Genomic DNA, 11,598 nt, shown 5'->3' on the forward strand with positions numbered 1-11,598 from the left:
CCTTTTCCATCCACTACTCCTTGGAGGATGATGGAATGCCACCCTTTTCTGTTGAAGTAGTCAGTGTGGTATTCTTGTGGTGCTATTATTGGTATGTGTGACCCATCAATAGCACCAACACACTGTGGAAGGCCCCACCTGTTCTCAAAGTAGTCAGCCATGTCTTTAAGCTTTTGCCAGTCCGGAAAATGAATAATTTCAGGAGCTAGCAATGTGCATACAGCTTTACAAAAGTCCTGCACACACCGGCACACTGATGATTTACTGACACCAAAAAGATGACCTATACTTCTGTATTCACTGTTGGTAGCCAGCTTCCACAGTGCAATGGCAACTCTTTTCCTCACAGGCACACAAGCTCTGAAGTTGGTGGTTTGCTTCTCCATCGCTGGACCTAGCTTTGCACAAAGGTATAAAAATGTTTCCTCCGACATTCTGAAATTGTGCACCCACTGTGTGTGTGTGAATCCAGGGACGGTCACATCCCACCACTCATTGGCGCGGCGGAGAGCCCAAATGACTGGTCGGCGGCGCTGTTTTGACAAAAGGAGAAGCGTCTAAAAAAATAAACAAACAAAAAAGGACAGATGTTACTATATCACTATTAATAGCATCATGTATAAAAGCGATCAACAAAAATAACATAAGGAGTATTTATGTATAAGGTGTAATTCTTGATTTTTACAAATGTGTGCAACATGATGTTGTTAAATACATAATGTATTTCCTTCCCATCTTGTATTCGATTTTTAACATATTCAGTATTATTTTTAATTTTTAATACGTGTAGAACTACATGACAAATGGCATAAAGTTGCTTACCCTATAGCGCTGCCGTCTTTGTCTTTGCCGCACAAAGGTGTACTTCTCCTCCCGGCTCAAGACCCAAGCCATAAGTTTTCTTCTCTTTTCTGCTGTGTTTCTCTTCGCCGCTCGCAACCTTCTCTCATAAAGTGCGGCATGTACTTTGATTTCAAAGAACCAAAAGCCAAATAGAGCAAAGACGAGCTGCTGGATGACCTCCATTATTGTTATTTGTAGCGTCACGTATGTTGTCGACCAAGTGTGTCGTCACACGCATTTGGCGTAAACCACGCAAGCCTCCAGGCGTTCCAACTTGCAGTGGAAACGCTCGCTGGAATAGGCCGGACCATTCAAAACCTTCCAAAATGTACCGACCCGAACCGATCCGCTCAGTGGAAACGAGGCATTAGTAACCCACATATATTTTAATTATTGCCCGTACCACCACTGACTGCATTTTGTTTAGCACACATAATCCTACTTGTGGCACGGCAAGTGGGGTTATAAACTGCTAGTTCCAACAGCGGACAAATAGTTAATTCCATAGCAACCCAAATCAGCCATTAGACATTTCAGTTGCTTTGGGATCAAATTCAGTTTTTCAGCCTAATCATTAGTGTACTCAAATTTGTATGATTCTGACTCTACCAAATCTCCAAGTTTGGTTGGTGCCAAAACTGTTCCTTAAAGTTACACATTCTAATTGTATATATTCTATAGTTTGTTGAAAAATTCCATGTATGATGGAAACTGTTTAAATATTAACTTAGGTAGCAGCCTTGTTGCTGCTATAATCTTTACATGATATAATTTGATTTCAATTTACCAATCTTAACATTCATATAAAACTTGTACCTTTATTTTGAGATTATATTATAAACAGATGATCTGCATCTCTATGTTTGTTTCCACAGCTGTAGTCAGTTCTATGACCTCAGCCTATTGAAAATGAATGATACAACGAAAGCTATCACATGAAATCAAACTATTTTTATGAATAAAATTAGTGAAGTGAAGATAGATCCTACTTTGCTTGGACAAGCCAGGTATCTGCACATCAGAGAGAAAGGAACATATATTTTTCATCAGAGGACATCAGTCACACTACCTTTCCTAGCACACAAGTCTTGCAACTGAAATCAGAAGTTAGCTCATGCATGTTTGATCTGGAGATTAAAAAGAAACAAAGTCATAAGAAGCATAGCTGGCCAGATGCTGGTGCTAATATTTGAGCATCTATAGCCCAAGCCTACTTGTGTCTGTGGAGTGAACAGCTTACCTGCCGCAAACTATCCTCCTAGTTATACAAATGAAAGATTAAAGAAAGGCTAATGATTTGGTTGGTTCTAACTTCAGGTAAAACCAATGGCGAGTTGCTTTCATGAAAAAACACTCGCTTTCTCAGGAGATTTAAAAACTACAAAACACTTTCTTAACAGCTTAGAAAAATCACACCAATTTACTTTTGTTTTTTGATATGCTCTCTTTTTTTTGCCAAGTATGAGATGCTGGCAATATCAGCTTATTTATGATGGCTGCCTGCAGAAATGATAAACTATCTGTCACCATACCTTGTGTTTCATCTAGGTGACCACGTGGCACATAGGGAGTATTAGCCGCTTCAGCCACGCCCCCTTTATGATGTGCCACATGCGCGTCAACGGCATCATGCTCGGACACGGAATTGATTCATTATCGAAGCCCCCTTATGTTTTGAGAGTGTGGTTTTAAAGGCAATTCGATTCCCCCATAAAGGACTCTTTGTGCTTTGTTCAGTGCCCCATTGTGATTCCTTTCTTGGTCCCAGTAGCACATTGTGTATATATATTTATGATTTCTATGGTTATTGACTCGGCTTGTGCTTTGACAATTCTGATCTCTGGTACCCTTGACGGCTATTGTTTCTCGCTCTCCTCTCTTCTGGTTCCCTTCTTGTTCCCTTGGATATCGGGCATATACATTAAACCTGGCCACTTTAGGGTCCGGTAATACTTTCTATTCCATTCAGATAGCGTTACACTCTGTAAGTTTGGGTTATATAAGGGACACTATCTATACGTATTTTACAAGAGATAGCCCTGTCATGCTGCTTATACAGTCCCTGACTGTTTTTGATGTGTCCTATAAATTTTCTTTTGAAGTTCTTTCGAAAAGTAGTGAGTGGGATTAGGGCAGCTGTGTATAATATACCCTTTATTTTATACCCTCCTAACCTTATCTTGGCTTGCTTACAGTAATTCTATCTTTCCTGGACTTCTCCAATACATCTTTGCCCTCGTTGAACACATTAAAAATGCTGCTTCCCAAATTTGTCTCAATAAGCTTCATGCTGCCCCTTAAAGTACAAACTCATTAGGCGTAAAATTTAATAACATTGCAATTAAATTCCTTAATCTAGTATATAAATTGCACTAAAAACTCGTACCTCATTGGCTCTCTTTGCTTATCTCCTGCAATATTTCTGGCCAGGCAATTCGGACGTTAAGTGCATAACCCTTTTTTCCTTGTAATCCTTTGTTTTCACTCACTGGCCCTTTAGCCTTCCCACCCAGAACAGGGGTAGGCAACCTACGGCACATGTGCCATGCACGGCACTCGAGGTATCTTTGCGCGGCAATAAAGGCTGCTAGAGCCAAACAGGCTCTGGCTTATCAGGAGTCCCAGGGAAACTTTACATATCTGCTAATACGAAAAGGTAGTGAAGGACAATCCTCAATTTACACATTGCAGCACGTAGATGAAGTGATCTCAGATCACTTCATTCCAGCACTTGTAAATGGGAATCCACACTGTAAAAGAGCAGCCCATAGGTATCATGCACGATACCACAAACTACTCATGAACATATACAATATAATAGCTCATATTGTGGTGGAATCTCAGTAAAAATAAATTTACTAGGACAAGATTGCCATGTGGCATATGTGTAAATGTTGTATCAGTTAGTTAGTTACACGTAGCTAAGATACAATCAACACTGTATTGAGCAAATGCAGGAATGCAGAAACTGAAAACACTTCCCCTCCTCCATTGTTCTGGGTGAGCCATGTGGTCTAACAGGTAAGGGAAGTTAGGCTTTGTTCAGCTGATTGTGTAAAGAGTATATGCGGGTTGAGTTAACTATAGGAGGAGCTATATGTCTATATCATGCATTTACACAGTCAGTTCTGGGCTCAGATCTTGCTGTATTTTGGTGACATTAGTCCCTCTGAGCCCCGGTCGGTGAATCGAATAAAGAATCTCTTCCTTCCTGAAGAAACCTGTGTCCATCTCTCTGTGCTTGGCTTCCGTCAGTTTCTCCGGTATCATTTGGTGCATTGGGCCGGGAAGCTCATCGTTCAACGGTAGCTGAGAGGCAGAGGCGTGAGACGGTCTATCTTTGCCCACGTTCTCTACGGCTGCACCCCTGAACTTCTGCGTGGACCTCCCTTCGTCTCGGCGCCACTGGTCTGTTGTCCAGGAGATCATCGGCCTCTACGTAGTAAGTGCTGGGGTGTCCCCGTCGATGAGTGTGAACCCAGGTTCAGGAACGAGGAGGTAAGACGACTGCTGTTTTAGACGGCGGACCCACTAGGGGTATACCGATTGTGCGGTAGGCCCATAAGGGGTTAATCTGTGTATGGAATCTGCCCCCTCTGTCGGAGGGAAGGAGCGAAGGCGCACCGCTCAATCGAACGCTCTTTAGTAAGACCGTTTGATTTGGTTTGGAGTCAGGCGGGGTTCTGTGTAAATAGCCCTAGCCGGACACCGGTGTCTTGTCTAGACTAGCGTTCTAGGGTGTATATTACGTTCGCTAGGTCGGAGGGACCGGGAGACTAAGCGGCGTCTGTGTAAATTCGGTCCGCTAGCTCTCAACCTATCTTGGCTAAGTGGGAAGGCGTGTAAATTTGGAACCCACTAGATTTTTGATAGAGTAATCGACTAAGCGGCGTCTGTGTAAATTCGGTCCTCTAGCTCGCTATATGTGGTGCTTGGGCAGTGTGGCTAACCAAAACGGATGTAGATAGTTTTAGGTAGTCCATCAAGGTACTGGCCAATAGATTAGTTGGGAATTGTATATGTGATAAAGATTGTTTAGTAACGTGTATATCTTGCTAGATAGCGTGAGCTCTGCCGTCTAGCGAGAGTGTTAATAGTGTGTTGCTGTATTATAGTGCACGGTACCATAACCCTGTATATTTACTGACACTGTATATAAGTACTAATAATTGTCGCCTATTGCATGTCTAATACCATAACCACTGAAAACACCATAACCACTGATAATACCATAACCACTGAAAACACCATAACCACTGAAAACACCATAACCACTGAAAACACCATAACCACTGATAATATCATAACCACTGAAAACACCATAACCGCTGAAAACACCATAACTACTGAAAATACCATAACCACTGATAATACCATAATCACTGAAAACACCATAACCACTGACATAACACTATAATTACTGAGCCTTGTGTGCCTTTAGTAACAGTAAATTAGTTTTGAAATACAACTGGATGAAATGGTCAATGGTATAGGACGCTGGAATACACTTTTACCATTTTTGGTTACTGGTCAGGCTCCTCCTAGCCCTGTCCGAAACATTTTGTTAACCAAGTTACTGACCAGTAAAATTAATTTATCCATTTCCACCTACCTCACCACTCCCCGACCGGAACCTATGACTAAACAACCCTATCTAAGTCCCACCCTAACCTGACAAATGACCGGTGCCCTCCAACTTTGACATTTACAAATGCCACTGCAGCTTACCCCTGGTCCCCCACACATTGATATTAATGGTCAATTACAGTTGGCAGACCCTGTATTTGTTTATGTCCCGTTCACCATGACTGATCTGTTTAATTGGAAGACCCATAATTCCTTTACGAAAGCAGACGAGTCACCTAGTGCTTTCTATGAGAGATTGCTGGAGTCATATAAATTATATACTCCTTTTAATCCAGAGGCCCCTGAGAACTCTCGAATGAACAACTCAGCATTTGTCAGCCAGACCCAAGGTGATATCAAAAGAAAATTGCTAAAGTTAAAGGGATTTGTACGAATGTCCATATCACAGTTAATGGAAATTGCAAGTCAGGTGTATATGAACAGGGAGGTGAATAGAGGAGTTGAGAATAGGCTGAGTAAGGGAGGAAGTAGGAATCACTGTGTGTATTGTAGAGAGGAAGGATATTGGAAAAGTGACTGCCCACAGAGGGAATATAAAGCAAGTTATAGATAAGACAAGAGAGAAGGTTACGAGATGGTTACAGAGGTGGCTATAGAGAAAGTCTTGGAGGGAATGACAGTAGTAACAGAGGAGGTGTTCAGGGAAGTAGATACTATTCCCCTACCCAGAGATTAAGGGATAGAGAAGATAGAGATTTTGTCGGTCTGGCTGACACTGTCATGGAAGACTATTGATACCGACTGGGCTCCATCCCCCTTTAGCCGAGTGCAGCCTATGGTCGATGTATCAATAGAGGGAAAGAGGAGCTCTTTCATGATTGACACTGGTGCTGAGTACTCTGTGGTAACTAACCTAGTTGCTCCTCCTTCAGGAAGACTATAACTATGATAGGAGCTACTGGGAAAAGCGCTGCTAGACCAATTCTCAGGAGTCATACTTGTATTCTAGGAGGCCATTTGGTTAAGCACCAGTTCCTGTATATGCTGGAGTGTCCAGTTCAGCTTCTAGGACGAGATCTATTATTAAAGCTTCAAGCCCAGATAACTTTTAAACCCAACGGATCAACGTCTCTGAAGTTTAATAGATCACCAGGCATAATATCAGTATCGGTGCAAAGGGAAGAAGAAAGGCACTTCTACTCTATAATAAAAAATACAGACCCTAAGAGTGATGAATCCTTATTTGACATTTCAAGAATATGGACAGAGAATAATCCTCCAGGACTTGCTCGCAATATTCCACCAATACACATTGAATTAAAGCTTGGAGCGTATCCTGTTAGCCTTAGTTAGTACCATATATTATAGAGGGCTAAGGAAAATATACAAACCTATGTGGATAAGTGTGTAAAGTACCTGTGAATATTTATCCACCTGTTCATTCTTACCATCCAGGGGATCAAGTGTGGATAAAAGAATGGAACACTGTTCCATTAGGTTCCAAGTGGAGAGGTCCCTATGTTGTTCTTTTATCTACCCCAACAGTTGTAAAGGTTGTAGAAGTGACTCCGTGGATTCATCACTCTAGGGTAAAAAAACCAGCGGCAGATTCCTGACAAGCTACCATAGATCCAGAGAATCCTTGCAAGATCCAGTTGAAGCGTGTGACCGAGTTGGATTAAAAGTGTTTTTTGCAAAGATAATATTGTTAAAAGGGAACATCAACAAAGATCTACAAGTGAGTGTTTTTGACGGCCATAATAACGCCTGTCCGCTCACCAACGTGTTATTAAAAGCCAGGAAAGTCTCGAAGGGACCCCTGTGAAGACGAGCAGAACTCCATTCCCTGCAGCCCTTACATCCTGGAAGCTGAGGTGCCATCGCACGGACGAAGACTCAGGATGAAGACGTCGAAAGAAGTGCTTTTGATAATGTATATTTTTGTGTCTTTTTATATTCAGGAAGGTAGAGGTACCGACACTCCTAGCTGTGAGGTTTGCATTAAGACTACTAAGACAGGTAATCATATTTCCCAGACCCTAATTTGGCATTCACAATATGAGTGTAAAGGTGATGTGTCTAGGTGTATATATCTAGGTATAGAATATAGTGTATGCCATTTAGGAGTAGGAGAACCTAAGTGCTTCAATCCGGAGTATCAACCCCGTACAATTTGGTTGACCCTCAGGAATGGAGATCCACAGGGGACCTTAATAAATAAAACTGTATTAGAAACCATACATTCTTCGGGTGTTCTGCTATTTGATGCATGTAAAGCAATATCAAGTGGTAGAAAGCCGTGGAATGTATGTGGGGATCTTAAGTGGGAGAGAACGTATGGGTCTAATGATAAATATATTTGTCCCAGTAGTAAGAACAAGTACGTAAGTCCAAAATGCCCAGATAGGGAATATAACTTTTGCCCATATTAGTCTCGTGTGGGGTGGGCAACTTAGGGACAGACAGTAGATAAGGATATGATTGTTACTAAGTTGCCTACAAAGCCATATTGTAAGTCTAGGGAATGCAACCCAATCCATATACTCATAAATAATCCTGAACAATTTTTAGATTTGGTTCGGTAACTTATTTGGGTTCCAAATATATGGGACGGGTTTAGATCCTGGGACAATATTATTTATAGGGATAGAGACCGATACCGTAGCATCCCAAACTCATCAGGTTTTCCATTCTTTTTATGAAGAGATGAGTGTAGAAAATAAGATCCCCCATAACGCTAAAAACGTATTTATAGATCTAGCCGAAAACATTGATGGTAGTCTTAATGTCACCAACTGCTATGTGTGTGGAGGTACTAACATGGGAGACCAATGGCCCTGGGAAGCAAAGGAGGTAATGTATTCTGGTTCTGAGACAATTGAACAGTTAATATCTTCTCAAACTGATTATCAAGTGAGTGTTAGAGGTAAATCTGAGTGGAGATTAAAGACCTCCATCATAGGTTATGTTTGCATAGCAAGGAAAGGAATGATGTATAATACTTCTGTAGGAGAATTAACTTGTCTAGGGCAAAAAGCTTATGATGATGATACGAAGAATACAACTTGGTGGTCGGCTTCAAATGTCTCAGAACCATCTAACCCGTTTGCTAGATACGCCAATTTAAAGGATGTGTGGTTTGACCTATCCATCACATCTACCTGGAGAGCCCCAGCAAATTTGTATTGGATCTGTGGTAAGAAAGCCTATTCGGAGTTGCCACAGGACTGGGAAGGGGCATGTGTATTAGGTATGCTCAAACCATCCTTCTTCTTGTTGCCAATTGAAACAGGAGAGACCTTGAGAGTTAAAGTGTATGATGTGAATCATAAAAAGAAGCTAGCATCCCTGAATGTAGGTAGCTGGGAAGATAATGAGTGGCACTGGCTACCTTAGCGCGCTTCATTGCCAATAGGAGGGATGTAATATGTGAGGGAACTGGTTAACAGCCAAACTGTATGCCCATGAAGTGTTATTGTATTCTAATACAGGGATTCAAGCCTCATTTTACCATCAGGCAATTATGGATTCCTCTGTAAAGCACATAGCCTTCTTACCAGGTAAACCAGTTGGGCTGTTGATAAAGTCCTCCATTCACTTCCAGTGCAAATAGAAGGAGGTGTATGTGGAAAGTTCAATCTCAGCAACTGTTGTCTGCACATAGATGATGAAGGGCAGGCAGTGGCTGATCTCACAAGCCACATGGCTAAACTGACGCATGTACCGACTTAAGCCTGGAACAGGTACAATTCTAGTAGTTGGTTTGGAAGTAGGTACGAGCAGCTTGGAGGGATCAAGACATTGGTAGGAGGAGTCATGTTGATTATAGTGTGTCTCTTTCTACCATGTTTGGTTCCATTGGTAATTAGGTCCATACAGAGTGTCATAGAGAGCACGACAGAAAGGAAACCAGCTGCGCATGTAATGGCTGTTTGCAAGTATGAACCCTTAGCCCAGAGAGAATCAGAATGAGGAGTGCTAAAGGAATTTGTAAGGATGCTAAGATGCTTACGAGGTCTGTTCTGATTCATGGCAACCTGAGGTGTAAGCAAACTATGGTTAAGTGATGCATCTGGAATTGTGAAATATCAGAAGCATCAAAGGGGGGAATGTGGTGGAATCTCAGTAAAAATAAATTTACTAGGACAAGATTGCCATGTGGCATATGTGTAAATGTTGTATCAGTTAGTTAGTTACACGTAGCTAAGATACAATCAACACTGTATTGAGCAAATGCAGGAATGCAGAAACTGAAAACACTTCCCCTCCTCCATTGTTCTGGGTGAGCCATGTGGTCTAACAGGTAAGGGAAGTTAGGCTTTGTTCAGCTGATTGTGTAAAGAGTATATGTGGGTTGAGTTAACTATAGGAGGAGCTATATGTCTATATCATGCATTTACACAGTCAGTTCTGGGCTCAGATCTTGCTGTATTTGGTGACATTAGTCCCTCTGAGCCCCGGTCGGTGAATCGAATAAAGAATCTCTTCCTTCCTGAAGAAACCTGTGTCCACTTCTCTGTGCTTGGCTTCCGTCAGTTTCTCCGGTATCAATATATGCACAAATACAACGATACAAAGCAACTGCAGTATAAATAACACAAGCAGAATATGGCAACATGCACACCTCAATTTAAAAAAATAGGACCGGCACACTATGGGACATCACAATCTTATTTCAGCACAGTGCTGCTATAAGGTTGCCTTCCCCTGAGCTAGAAAATAAAAACATGTTATTTATACATACATCTACATCTCTCAGTAATTTTTGAAAACATATCGAAACTTATCTAGTTAAAGTTTCCTCTCCACACCCCCATAATATCTCTACTTACCCATCCCATTTCAGTTAAAATCTTCTACTTACTGCACTTTTCTTTCATTGGCTCAAACCACTATACCTTAACTCTGTTATCCACTTTTCCTTATTTATCTGACAGCTTCGAGCAATATTTCTGTCCCATGACTTAAATTGTCTATCTTGAGTAGCTGACTGGTTTGTTAATTTGTCTTTTACTTTTTAACCTACAATTGCTATTTTTTAGAAAAATAAATTGGTAAAGCTCTATCTGTCTATAGGGGTGCTACATAAGCAATGCACAATATATAAATAAATAGATGTTATGTATAAATGCAATTTATGTAAGTTATTAATTTATAAAATAAATAAAACAATTTTAAAACTGCATTCTATGTGATTGTTGCTTAGCAACACAATTTATATGCTGCAAGATTGACTTTTTAAAAGAGCAGCTAAAGCATAACTGTCACTCAAAAACGACATTGTATCACTCATTTTTTTTTTTTTTTTTTTTTACCATTTACCTTATACAGAGTTAAAAATGACAAAAGTGGCTGCCAAAAAAAAAGTGTGTCCTTCTTTTTGCTCATAATGCAGCTAGTAGTACAATGACAGTCTCATGGTTAGTATTTTAAGAAACTAATATGAACACCTAAAACCAACTTTGTCATTCACACATTTTGATAACATATGAACTTTAAAAATAAACTGTTATAAAATATAGAGTTTATCAGCCAGGGAGAAAGAATTGCATAGACTAAAATGCAAGCAGGTCTCCTGATTAATAAATTAGCAGTTTTTAAACCTGGGGTTGTAACATTGAAATCACCTGCATGACTGTGTAACGGCAGTGTAATGATATCGACTATACCCCACACAAATCTCTACAGCTCATATATATGACTTTAGGGAAGAATTCAGTGAATCCAGGAGAAAAGAAATTCTGTAGGCTCTATTTTGCTGAATAATTTCCATATTAGCTTTAATATGTGATACATCAAACAATAGAAATAATAAAGCAATCTAATAGATCACTTTTCATATACTACAGAAAACCTCCTGAAAGGTATTCTAAATCTAAGTTGTCCATACTCTCGATGAGATGCATGGCCAATCTAAAAAGAGGAGCCACATCTGAGCCAATGGTGCTCTAGTGTTCTATGACCAAGGAACAGTTCCACTACTTGAATCACTTTATTTATACAGCTGTGCAGGGCTGCCATCAGAAATTTTGAGGCCCCTGACACAGCTCAAGGTCTGGGCCCCCTGGTGCCTGCACCCAAGTCTGCCCAAAGTGCTGTCCCCCCGAGTCCACCCACAGGGATGCACAGGGATGCAGGGTGTGTACTAATTCTGGTGTGTGTATAGTG

The sequence above is a fragment of the Pelobates fuscus genome, chromosome 1, assembly GCF_036172605.1.
Source record: "Pelobates fuscus isolate aPelFus1 chromosome 1, aPelFus1.pri, whole genome shotgun sequence".
Lineage (NCBI taxonomy): Eukaryota > Metazoa > Chordata > Amphibia > Anura > Pelobatidae > Pelobates > Pelobates fuscus.